Source organism: Eulemur rufifrons, chromosome 13 (genome assembly GCF_041146395.1).
Source record: "Eulemur rufifrons isolate Redbay chromosome 13, OSU_ERuf_1, whole genome shotgun sequence".
Taxonomy (NCBI): Eukaryota; Metazoa; Chordata; class Mammalia; order Primates; family Lemuridae; genus Eulemur; species Eulemur rufifrons.
The window spans coordinates 1,306,505-1,317,250 of record NC_090995.1 but is presented as its reverse complement, the minus strand read 5'-3'; positions in this window follow the sequence as shown (position 1 = coordinate 1,317,250).

Here is a 10,746-nt window from a genome sequence, read left to right as displayed (position 1 = left end):
TTGGGACCATTATTTCTTTCTTCTTTCTTACTCTCCCTTTGGGAATGGAAATGTCTATTGTATGCCCGTGCCCCCATTGCATTTTGGGAGCACATAACGTGTTTGATTTCACAGCTGGAGAGCAATTGGCCCCAGGAAGACTTGTGTCTTGAGTCTCACCGGTATCTGATCTAGATGATATTTAGATGAGACTCTGGGCTTTAGACTTTTGAGTTTGTGCTGGAACAAGTTAAGACTTTTGAGGCTACTGGGATGGAATGAATGTATTTTGTATGTGAGAAGGACATGCATTCTGGGGGTCGGGAGCAGAATGGTGTGGTCTGAATGTTGGTATCTCCTCAAAATTCATATGTTGGAATCTAAAACCTAATGTGATGGTATGAAGAGATGGGGCCTTTCGGAAAGTGATTAACTCAGGAGGGCTCTTTAGTGCCATTATGAAGGAGGTTGAAAGACCTGCCTTGCCTCCTTGTGTCACGTGAGGACTCACAACATGGCGCCATCTATGGAGCAGAGAACCAGAGACTCCCCACACTCCAGAACTGTGAGCTATACATTCCTATTGTTCATCAATCACCCAGTCTAAGGGATTCTGTTAAGGCAGCCCCGATAGACTAAGAAAATTGCCTTATTTTTTCTAAATGAATATATAAAGGTTACAATTTCAGAATGTATATATCAAGACAGGTACCAATGGAACAAGAAGGAATTAAGGACCAGGGTAGGGACGTCTCAAAAATAAAGCCCGAGTTGTAAAGAAACAGCTCTCCTCCCTCTTTATCCACTGGTACAGAACCTAACATTTTTTCAGGGGGAATCAGATAATAATAGGTTTCTCCACCTACTTTCCAGATAGTAGGTGTATTCCATTCCGAGAGGAAAAAGAATAAAAAACAAACAAAACAAAACCACCCATACTGGCCATGAATTGTACATGTGAATTGTAAGTTATGATTACTCTTTGAATAACCTTAAAAAAAATTGTCGGTCTTAGTTTTCACTGTTACGAGTTTTCATCTTTTTTTGTGTCTTCCTAAATATTTTTGTGAGGAATTGAGAGAGTTACTGAAACACTACCTGCCAGCCCGACGCCATTTACATTTAAAACATTCTCTCAGTATTTAAAGTAATATTGATAAACTAATTTATTTTATTCCTTCTTCCCTCCTCGTCCTCCTTCTCCTCCTCCTCTTCCTCCTTCTCCCCCTCCTCCTCCTCCTCTTCCTCCTCTTCCTCTTCCTCCTTCTCCTCCTCCTCCTCCTCCTCCTTCTTCTTATTCTTGCTATTATTTTTGATACTGCTGGTGCAGAGCAATACTAATAGCTACCACCTGTTGAGTGCTCATTACCAGGCAGGCACTGTGGTAGGTACATTACATAAACTTTTTCTAATTCTCATAATATCATAGTATAATTACTACTAATATCACTTTCCATAAAGAAATTGAAGTTCAATGAGCTTAAGTAACTTGCCCATCAAACTGCTCATCAGCTGTAGCACAAAGGCTCATAATCAGATGGCTTTGTCTCCAAGCTCCATCCTCTGTCGCCATGATGATGACTCACCCAGCGGAGGAGTCGATGGTTGTATGAGCGCAGCTGCCACCACCCCAATTAAACTTTTTCCTGCATGTAAACTTTTAGCATAACAAGCTTTTTTAGAATAGAGTCTGCACAAATTGCCAACAAATATCACTAGTAATATGTACGAGAGAGAAGGAGACAACAATTGATAATACAAGTAATTCAGGTAAATCGGCACAAAGTATTTGATTTAACAATAACGACTGCACAGATATATGCTTGATCTAAGTCTGCGATGCTGGTTTTGGTGGTAAGAAGATAGTATTTTTTCAATGTATTACGTCATTAAATGAGTTATTTCCTGCAATCAACTTCCTTCCGTCAGCAGGATTTAAGCTTGTTGATAAAAAGATGCTAACTGTCTGAGGGAGCAGAGTTTACTCTCCACATCCTTTCTGTTAAAACCCAGGTCTAGAACTATTGCGAACAAATGATTGAGTCATCGCTATAAACTATAAATTAGATTATTCTATAAAAGGATTGATTTTAAAAGGCTAGCTCTGTGACTCTTTACCATTGTTCTGTTACTCATTTTTAAAAAATGCAAACTGTAGACAAAACATAAAGTACTGCTGTAAGAGTTTGAATTTCTACGTCAAAATATGCCATGACAGTTCTTTATAAAAGGGAGGCTAGAAATAAATATTCCACTGAAAATGAGCATAAGCATGTATTGCTCTGAATCACAGTTGTTTACAGTGTGGTAGGTCTTTAGAGATAAAAGTGATCCTAATGGGTTAAAACCTCTCCGTTCACCCGTGACAAAACTATAATCCAGAGGGATCAAGTAGGTATACCCGGAATAAAATAGGGGCTCTCACTATAGACCCTGCAGACATCAAAAGGTAATGAGAGAATACTATCAACAACTCTACACACAAATCTGGCAACTTACATAAAATGGATCAATCCCTTGAAAAATGCAAATCGCCACACCTCACTTGGCATGAAATAGATAGTTTGAATTGCCCTATAACTATTAACAAAATTAAATTCACAATTTTGAGACTTCCAAAAAAGAAATCTCCAAGTCCAGAGGGTTTCACTGGAGAATGCTACCAAAGATCAAAAGAAGAATTAACACCAATTGTATGCAATTTCTGTCAGAAAAAATAAGAGGAATAAATGCTTCTTAATTCATTTTATGAAGGTAGGCTTACCCTTATACCAAAACCAGACAAAGGAAAAAAAAGAAAACTTTAGAAAAATATCTTCCATGAATATACAAAAATGTCTATATTTCTACAGAAATTTAGGAAATAGAATCAGCAGTATCTAAGAAGAATTATACCCCATTGCCAAGTGGGATTTATTCCTGGGATGCTAGACTGCTTTAATATTTAAAAATCAATCAATGTAATCCACCACATAAAAGATTAAAGAAGGAAAATCACATGATCATATCAATTGATGAAGCAAAAGCATTTGGTAAAATTCAACACCCATTCATAAAAAAGAAATAAAAACACCTTTCATAAGAATAGGAATAGAGGAGAACTTTCTCAACTTGATAAAGAGCATCTATAAGAAAACCTACAATTACTTTATACTTAATGGTGAAAGATTGAAGGCTTTTTCCTGTAAGACTGGGAGCAAGACAAAGATCCCACTCTCACCACTCTTATTCAACATAAATAAATACTAGCCAGTGCAATAAGGCTAGAAAACAAAATAAAAGGCATACAGATTAAAAAAAAAAAAAAAAAGGAAGAACTAAAACTGTCTTTATTTGCAGATAACATGATTGTTTACATTAAAAAATCCCAAAGAATTTACAAAAAGGGCTCCTGGAACTAACAAGTGAGTTTAGGAATGTCACAGGCACAAGGATGAAAATCAAGCTACAGACTGGGAGAATGTATTTACAAACCACATAACCAAAAAAGGACTAGTACCTGGTATGTATGAGGAACCCTCAAACACAAAACACAATATAAATAAACAGTGCAATTAGAAAATGAACAAAAGTCATGAACTGAAACTTCAGTGAAGAAGATAAAGAGATGGCAAGTAAGCACATGGAAATATATGCAACTTCATTAGCCCTTACACGTGTACAAACGAAAACCATAATGAAATATCACTACACACCTATGAGAATGGCTAAAACAAAAAATAGTGACAATGTCTAATGCTAGTGAGGACGTAAAGAAACTGGATCACTAAGTGTATGTTACACTGGTTGAAATGTAAAATGGTACAACGGCTCTGGAAAGCAGTTTAGCAGTTTCTTTAAGAATTAAATATGCAACTACTATACAACCTAGTAATTACACACCTGGGCATTTATTCTAGAGAAATGAAATTTTATGTTCACGCATATACCTGTACAAGCATCTTTATAGGCGCTTTATTTTCAATAGCCAGAAAGTATTAATAGAAACAACCCAGATGTACTTCAATGTGTAAACAAACTGTGGAATATCCATACCATAGATTACGACTCTGAAATAAAAAGAAATGAGCTACTGTTATGTACAACCACCTGGGTGAATCTCCAGGGAATTTATGCTGAATGAAAAAAAAAAAATTCTAATATGTTACCTACAGTATAATTAATTTATATAAACATCCTTGATGTAACAAAATTATGGAAATGGAGAACAGATCAGTGGCTGTCAGGGGTTAAGGATGGATGGAGGAGGGAGAAAAGTGGGTGCAGCTGTTAAAGAACAACATGAGAGATCCTTGTGGTGATGTTCTGTATCTTGACTGTATCAGTGTCAATATCCTGTCAATAACATTGTACTATGGTTTTGCAAGATACCACATTGGGCGGAACCGGGTGAAAGGTACACAGGACCTCTCTATATTCTTCCTTACAACTACATGTGAATCTACCATTACTTCAAAATAAAAAGTATAATTTTTAAATGGATAATAAGGAAATATTATGAACAATGTTATGGACTATAAATTCAGCAACTTAGATGAAATTGCAAATTCTTTGAAGGATATCAACTACCAAAATTCACTCAAGAGCAATAGATAAGCTAGAATCCTCTGTCTGTTACAGAAATTGAGTTTGTACTTTAAAATCTTTTAGCAAAGAAAACTCTAGGTCCAGAGGGCTTTACTGGTGAAATATATTAAGCATTTATGAAAAATAATACCATTTCTATACAAACACAAACAAAAAAGAGGAGAGAACATTTTTTAACTCATTCTGAAATGCTAACATTATCCTGAAGCCAAAACCAGATGAAGACATTACAAGAAAAGAAAACTACAAGCCAAAATTCTTCATGAACCTAGATTCATTCTATACAAAAGTTTAGTAAACTGAATTCAACAATGTAGAAAAAGGATAATATACAACAATAAGAAAAATTTATCCTAGGAATGCAAGATTCATTCAAAAAACTGGATTTTTTTTCCCTGAAAATCAGGAATAAGACAAGGATGTCTGCTCTCAGCACTTCCATTCAACATTGTGCCAGTGATTCCAATCAGTGCAGGCAAGAAACATAAACAAAAAGCATTCAGGTTAAAAAAGAAGTAAAACTGTTTTTATTCACAGATTATATGATCATCTATGTAGAAAATCCAATAGAATCTATGGGGAAAAAAACCAATGAAAATTAATAAGTGAGTTTATCAAAGTAGCAAGATACAAGATCAATCAATAAAAATCAATTGTATTTCTACATACAATGAAAAATTGAAAATAAACATTAACATTTTAAAATGCTATTAACATAGCATTAAACATATAAATACTTGCGAAAAAATCTGACAAAAGATGTGAAAGTCCTAACCTCTGAAGACTATAAAACACTGCTTAGAAAACTTAAAAGATATCTAAATTAATGGAGACATATACCTTGCTCATGGGACGAAAGACTCTTTGTTCTGATGCCAATTCTGCCCAAATTGACCTAGAGATTTAATGCAATCCAAATCAAAACTCTAACATACCTATTGTAGACACTGATGAGCTGGTTATAAAACCCAGAATAGCCAAAACAACTTTGAAAAAGTGAACAAAGTTGGAGAGCTAACACTACCTGATTTCAAGACTTAGTGTAAGGCTATGGTCATCAAAAAAGTGTGGTATTATCATATAGAAAGAAAAAGATCAATGGAACAAAAGAGAGTCCAGACACACAGGGACAACTGATTTTTAATAATTTGCACTGGCAAGTTAGTGGACAAAGGTTATTCTTTTCAGCACATGGGTTGGAACACTTGGATATCAATATTCAAGAAGGAAAAAACTTAAATCCATATCTTGCACCACCCTATGCAAAGCTTAACTTAAAATACATCATAGATCTGAATTTAAGTCCTCAAACTTTTTAAGTTCTAGAAGAAAACATAGGAGAAAATCTTTGGGAGTGTGAGTTAGGCAAAGAGTTCTTGGATACAACTCTGAAACCACAATGCAGTAAAAAACTAGTAAATTACACTTCATGAAAATTAAAGCCTCTTCAAAAGGGATGAAAAAACTAGCCACAGACTAGAATAAAATACAGGCAATCCCTGGGTTATAGACGACACGACTTACGGCATCCCATACTGACCAATGGGCTTCCAAGGCTCCTCTTAAGGATAATTTATATTTAAATAATTAAAGTAAGAATTCGGGGACTAGTGTCTTCTGCTCATGTAAATAAAGCCGTGTGGGTAAGCAGTTCGTTGGCGCAGCATCTTGACGCTAGCTGCTAGTCTCATGGACAGAGAGAGAAGCAGCTGATAGAAACACAAGAGCACAAAGAATCGGGAGATCCAGAGCCAAGGAAGTTGGCTGTGGCCAAAAGAACTAGCTGAAGCTTTTTGTCTCATGGAAGCAGGATTTGCTAAGCTTGAGGAGCAAGATCCTAACACTGGGCAGTTTGAAAAGGTTTACCGTGTGGTGAGAACATCAGCTGCTACATGGCAATTTCCGATGAAAAATAGGAAAAGGCTGCGCAAACACCCCGATGCCTTTTTCAAGAAGCCGACTTCAGGGGTCAGCTCCCGTCCTCCAGCGACAGAAGCAAATCCCGAGTCTCCAGCACCAGCTCCTTCCTCTCTGACACCGTCTCCATCATCTCTTGATTAATGTCAGCTGCCTTCCTGCCTCGAAAACGCCCCTCCCCGTAAGCAAGACACTGATGCAATATGAGGTGAGGGTTAACTTTTAATATTCCTTTTTGAAATTTCTATCTCCTATCTAAACTTTTTGTATGAGTTTGTTTTTATGTTCTGTTTGTTTGAATTTAAAAAAAAAGAGCACAATAATTTCTGGAACTAATTACAGTACAGGAGTATTATTATTATTACAGTATCATACTGTATTATTATTGCCACATATAAGCCATTATAGTAGGAGTAGTATTACCTTATATGCGTTGTTCATGAGGGATCCGAGTTATATACAAAGTTGACCTAAAGCCAGTTCTCAGGAATGTTTCTCATTGGTAACCCGAGGACCGCTTTTATTTGCAAATTATGTATTTGATAAAAGACTTATCCAAATCATAAAATGAACTCTCAAAATCAACAATAAGAAAACAACTCACTAAAAATGAACAAAATATTTGAACATGCATTTCACCAAATGGCAAGTAAGTATATGAAAATATGCTCCTCCTCATTAGACATTAGGGTAAAGCAAAGTAAATCACAAGGAGATACCACTACACGTACCAATTAGAATGATTACATTTTTTAAAAACTGATCATAACAAATATTGCAAATGTATAGTGAAGCTAGAACTCTCATATGGTGCTGGTGGGGATGTAAAATAATATAATCTCTTTAGGAGAACAGCTTGGCAGTTTCTTAAAAAGTTATACATATGCCAACTATATGCTCCAGCCATTTCACTGCTAGGTATTTGTCATGAGAAAAGAAAGTATGTGTGTACACAGTTGCACACAAATGTTTTGGTAGCTTTATTTATATAGCGCCAAGCTGGAAACAACTCAAATGTCCATCAAAGGGCAATGGATAAACAAATCGCGGCGTGTCCATACAGTGGAACCCTACTCTGCTGTAGAAGGGATGAACCACTGAAACACACAACACACACGGAGGCGTCTCGAGGTAATCATGCTGAATGCGAGAAGTCAGATAAAAAAGAGCACAAACTGTATGATTGCATTTATACGAAACTCTGGAAAATGCAAACTAATCTAGAATGACAGAAAGCAGATCAGTGGTTGCTTGTGAGTTCAGGCTGCAGAAATAAGGAACGCAGAAGGCCATGACAAAACTTTTCTGGTGATATGTATGGTAAGGATTTTTATTGTGGTGATGGTTTCATGGGTGTATGCATATGTCAAAAATAACTTTCCCTCTCTCCCCTTTTTCCCTCTGTCCCAATGTGAAGAAGAAAGTCAGGGACCAAAAGGAAAGTCAGCGTGAGGAAACTGTTAACACAGAGACAGAAAAAAAGACACCTCTGAGGGGAAGACAGCCAAAGTCTTGACTGCATTTGATTTGAAATTCACTTTATCTAAGGATTTTCAAGCATGTGACCTAATGATATCATTTTGAGTCAGGATTCTACATCTTGCAGTGAAAAGCATCGTAACCAGGGTAAGTATATTCTCATCTGAGAATCATACTAACAATTTATAATATGCCGTCAGAATAAAACTCAATTCCTGGAATTTAATTCCAAAGAAAACTGATCTGCGTATCTAGTGATATGTACATCCGTAAAGCTGATCTGTGTGTCTGTCTGTATGTACGGGGTGGAAGTCTTGCAGCTGTTCCAGTAGAGGGGATATCTGCTATTTATACTCCTCCATCCTCCTTTCTTCCTTCTTTTGATGACAGTGCCTCAGTTTGCCCTTAGCAAACCACTGGCGTAGCCCTCTTCATACATGTCTGTCTCCTGTCCCCAGGAGTGGACAAGTGATTCAAAGGGCACTGTGAGGACAGGGGCAATGCAGTTCACATCCCTGAACTTCCCTCCCCCCCGCCCCCCGAGTCTCCTTTTTTTTTTTTTTGTTTGAGACAGAGTCTCGCTCTGTTGCCCGGGCTAGAGTGAGTGCCGTGGCATCAGCCTTGCTCACAGCAACCTCAAACTCCTGGGCTCAAGTGATCCTCCTGCCTCAGCCTCCCACGTAGCTGGGACTATAGGCATGTGCCACCATGCCCGGCTAATTTTTTCTATATATTTTTCATTGTCCACCTAATTGCTTTCTATTTTTAGTAGAGACGGGGGTCTTGCTCTTGCTCAGTCTGGTCTCGAACTCCTGACCTCAAGAGATCCTCCTGTCTCAGCCTCCCGAGTAGCTGGGACTACAGGCATGTTCCACCATGCCCGGCTAATTTTTTCTATATATATTTTTAGCTGTCCAGATACTTTCTTTCTATTTTTAGTAGAGACGGGGTCTTGCTCTTGATCAGGCTGGTCTCGAACTCCTGAGCTCAAACAATCCTCCTGCCTCGGCCTCCCAGAGTGCTGGGATTACAGGTGTGAGCCGCCGCCCCCGGCCCCCATCCCCCGCAATCTCCTTTGAACTACCTGTCCAAACAGGAAAACAGTGGGAGAGGTAAGCAGGGGCAGCCGAAGGGTGCACTTGAGGTCACATGCGCCAGGATCTCTGAAAGGAAAAAGACACTCTCACTCTTCTTGGTTTGGGGGAGGCCCTGTCAAAGAGAGGCCTAAAACAAAGGTCCGAATTTCATGGCGCCAGTGAAAGCTGGCCCCAGGAAACCTACGAATCCCTCGGGAAAAAGGTACACACGCTTGTTTATGTGTGTTCTTGGGAAAGCTGGCCCAATCCAGGTGGTGACAAGTGCTATGGAAGAGGCGATTCGCTCCCAGCTCCCAGGGCAAGAGTCCTCGCTCGCATGCAGAGTGAGCAGGAGGCGAGAGACTTTCTTCCGCAGCTTCAGCTGGGTGTTCACAGGCGCCAGTTGGTTCACTGCCAGCCCATGAGAGCAAAAACTTTCCGCTTGGTAGGTTCGCCCCTGCAGAAAAGACCCTAACTACTCAGCCTGTAATTATAGGTCAGTACGTGCAGGGCCTGAGGTCTGAGCAGGAAATGGAAAATAACAGCTCGCCCCAGTAGGACGAGCAAGCCAGAGAGGAAAACCAAGGCGGACACTTCAAGCAGGTGTTTCGCTGAATAGAACTGTTGGAAGAGTCAGATGAAAACTTTTTTAAAAAGCAATAAATTCACTTACGAAGATATAACTGAAGATTAAGAGGTTACCAGCTAAATATATGATTGACACTAGAACTAAAAAAAGTCATTTAAAAAAATAGGTAATAATGCCTTGTGTTTCTGGCAGGATTTCCCTCCTGTCTGAAATATTAATAGCTAAAATGCAATGACTGATGGAAATGACTGAGGAGTACTAATAAATACAGGTTCCTCAGATTATAGCTAACATTTGTTGGGCTTTGACGTCTAAGTACATTGCGTGGATTTAATTTTTATGAAACAGCCCCATTTTTAAGGAGAGTGAGGCTTAGGGAGGTCAGTCGTGAAGCTAGGAAGTCAAGGAGTAGGTTTCAGACTCCTGCACGCTGACCTCAGAGCCTGCGGGCTTGATCCCCACCCCTCTGTCTAACCCCTGCTCATTTAATGCAGGTGATCCGTTCTCTCTGCACGTGCTTTGGGCCTATCTAGGCCTCGGATGATACTCCCAGGCACGCGCTAAGCCTAGGACTAGTCCTGCATTGTGTTTCCATCGGGGTAGAGATAGCAGTGACGCTGGGAGTGCCGGGGGTCTCTAAGGTGCTCACGAACAGCAACAGCCGCCTTGCTCTCCCTACTACCTCTCGCTCCAAAATTAGACTTCTGCTTTAGTCAGGCAACCTGAATTTTTATTTCTACTCTGTTCCTTGGGACTTCGGGCAAATTGCTTAGCTTCTCAGATTTTAGTTTCCTCATCTGGGAAATGGGAATAACAGGATTATTGTGAAGACTTAAAAGTAGGTAAAACCCCCAGCACTCATCTGGTGACAGTGAGTGACAGGTGAAACGTTGAGCTTGGAAATTCAGAGAGGTATTAACACGTATCTTTAAATGTTTAAAGGACTGTTTTGTAAATAAGGAATAAAACTCTTTGTTACTCTATGGGGCAGAAATGGAAACAACAGCACGAGTTACAAAGAAACAGCTCTGGCCTCCACGTGAGAATAACCTTTCACAGTGGCCTCTTCAATAATGGGAAAGATCACGTACGACATGATAAACTTTTAAGTCAGTCACT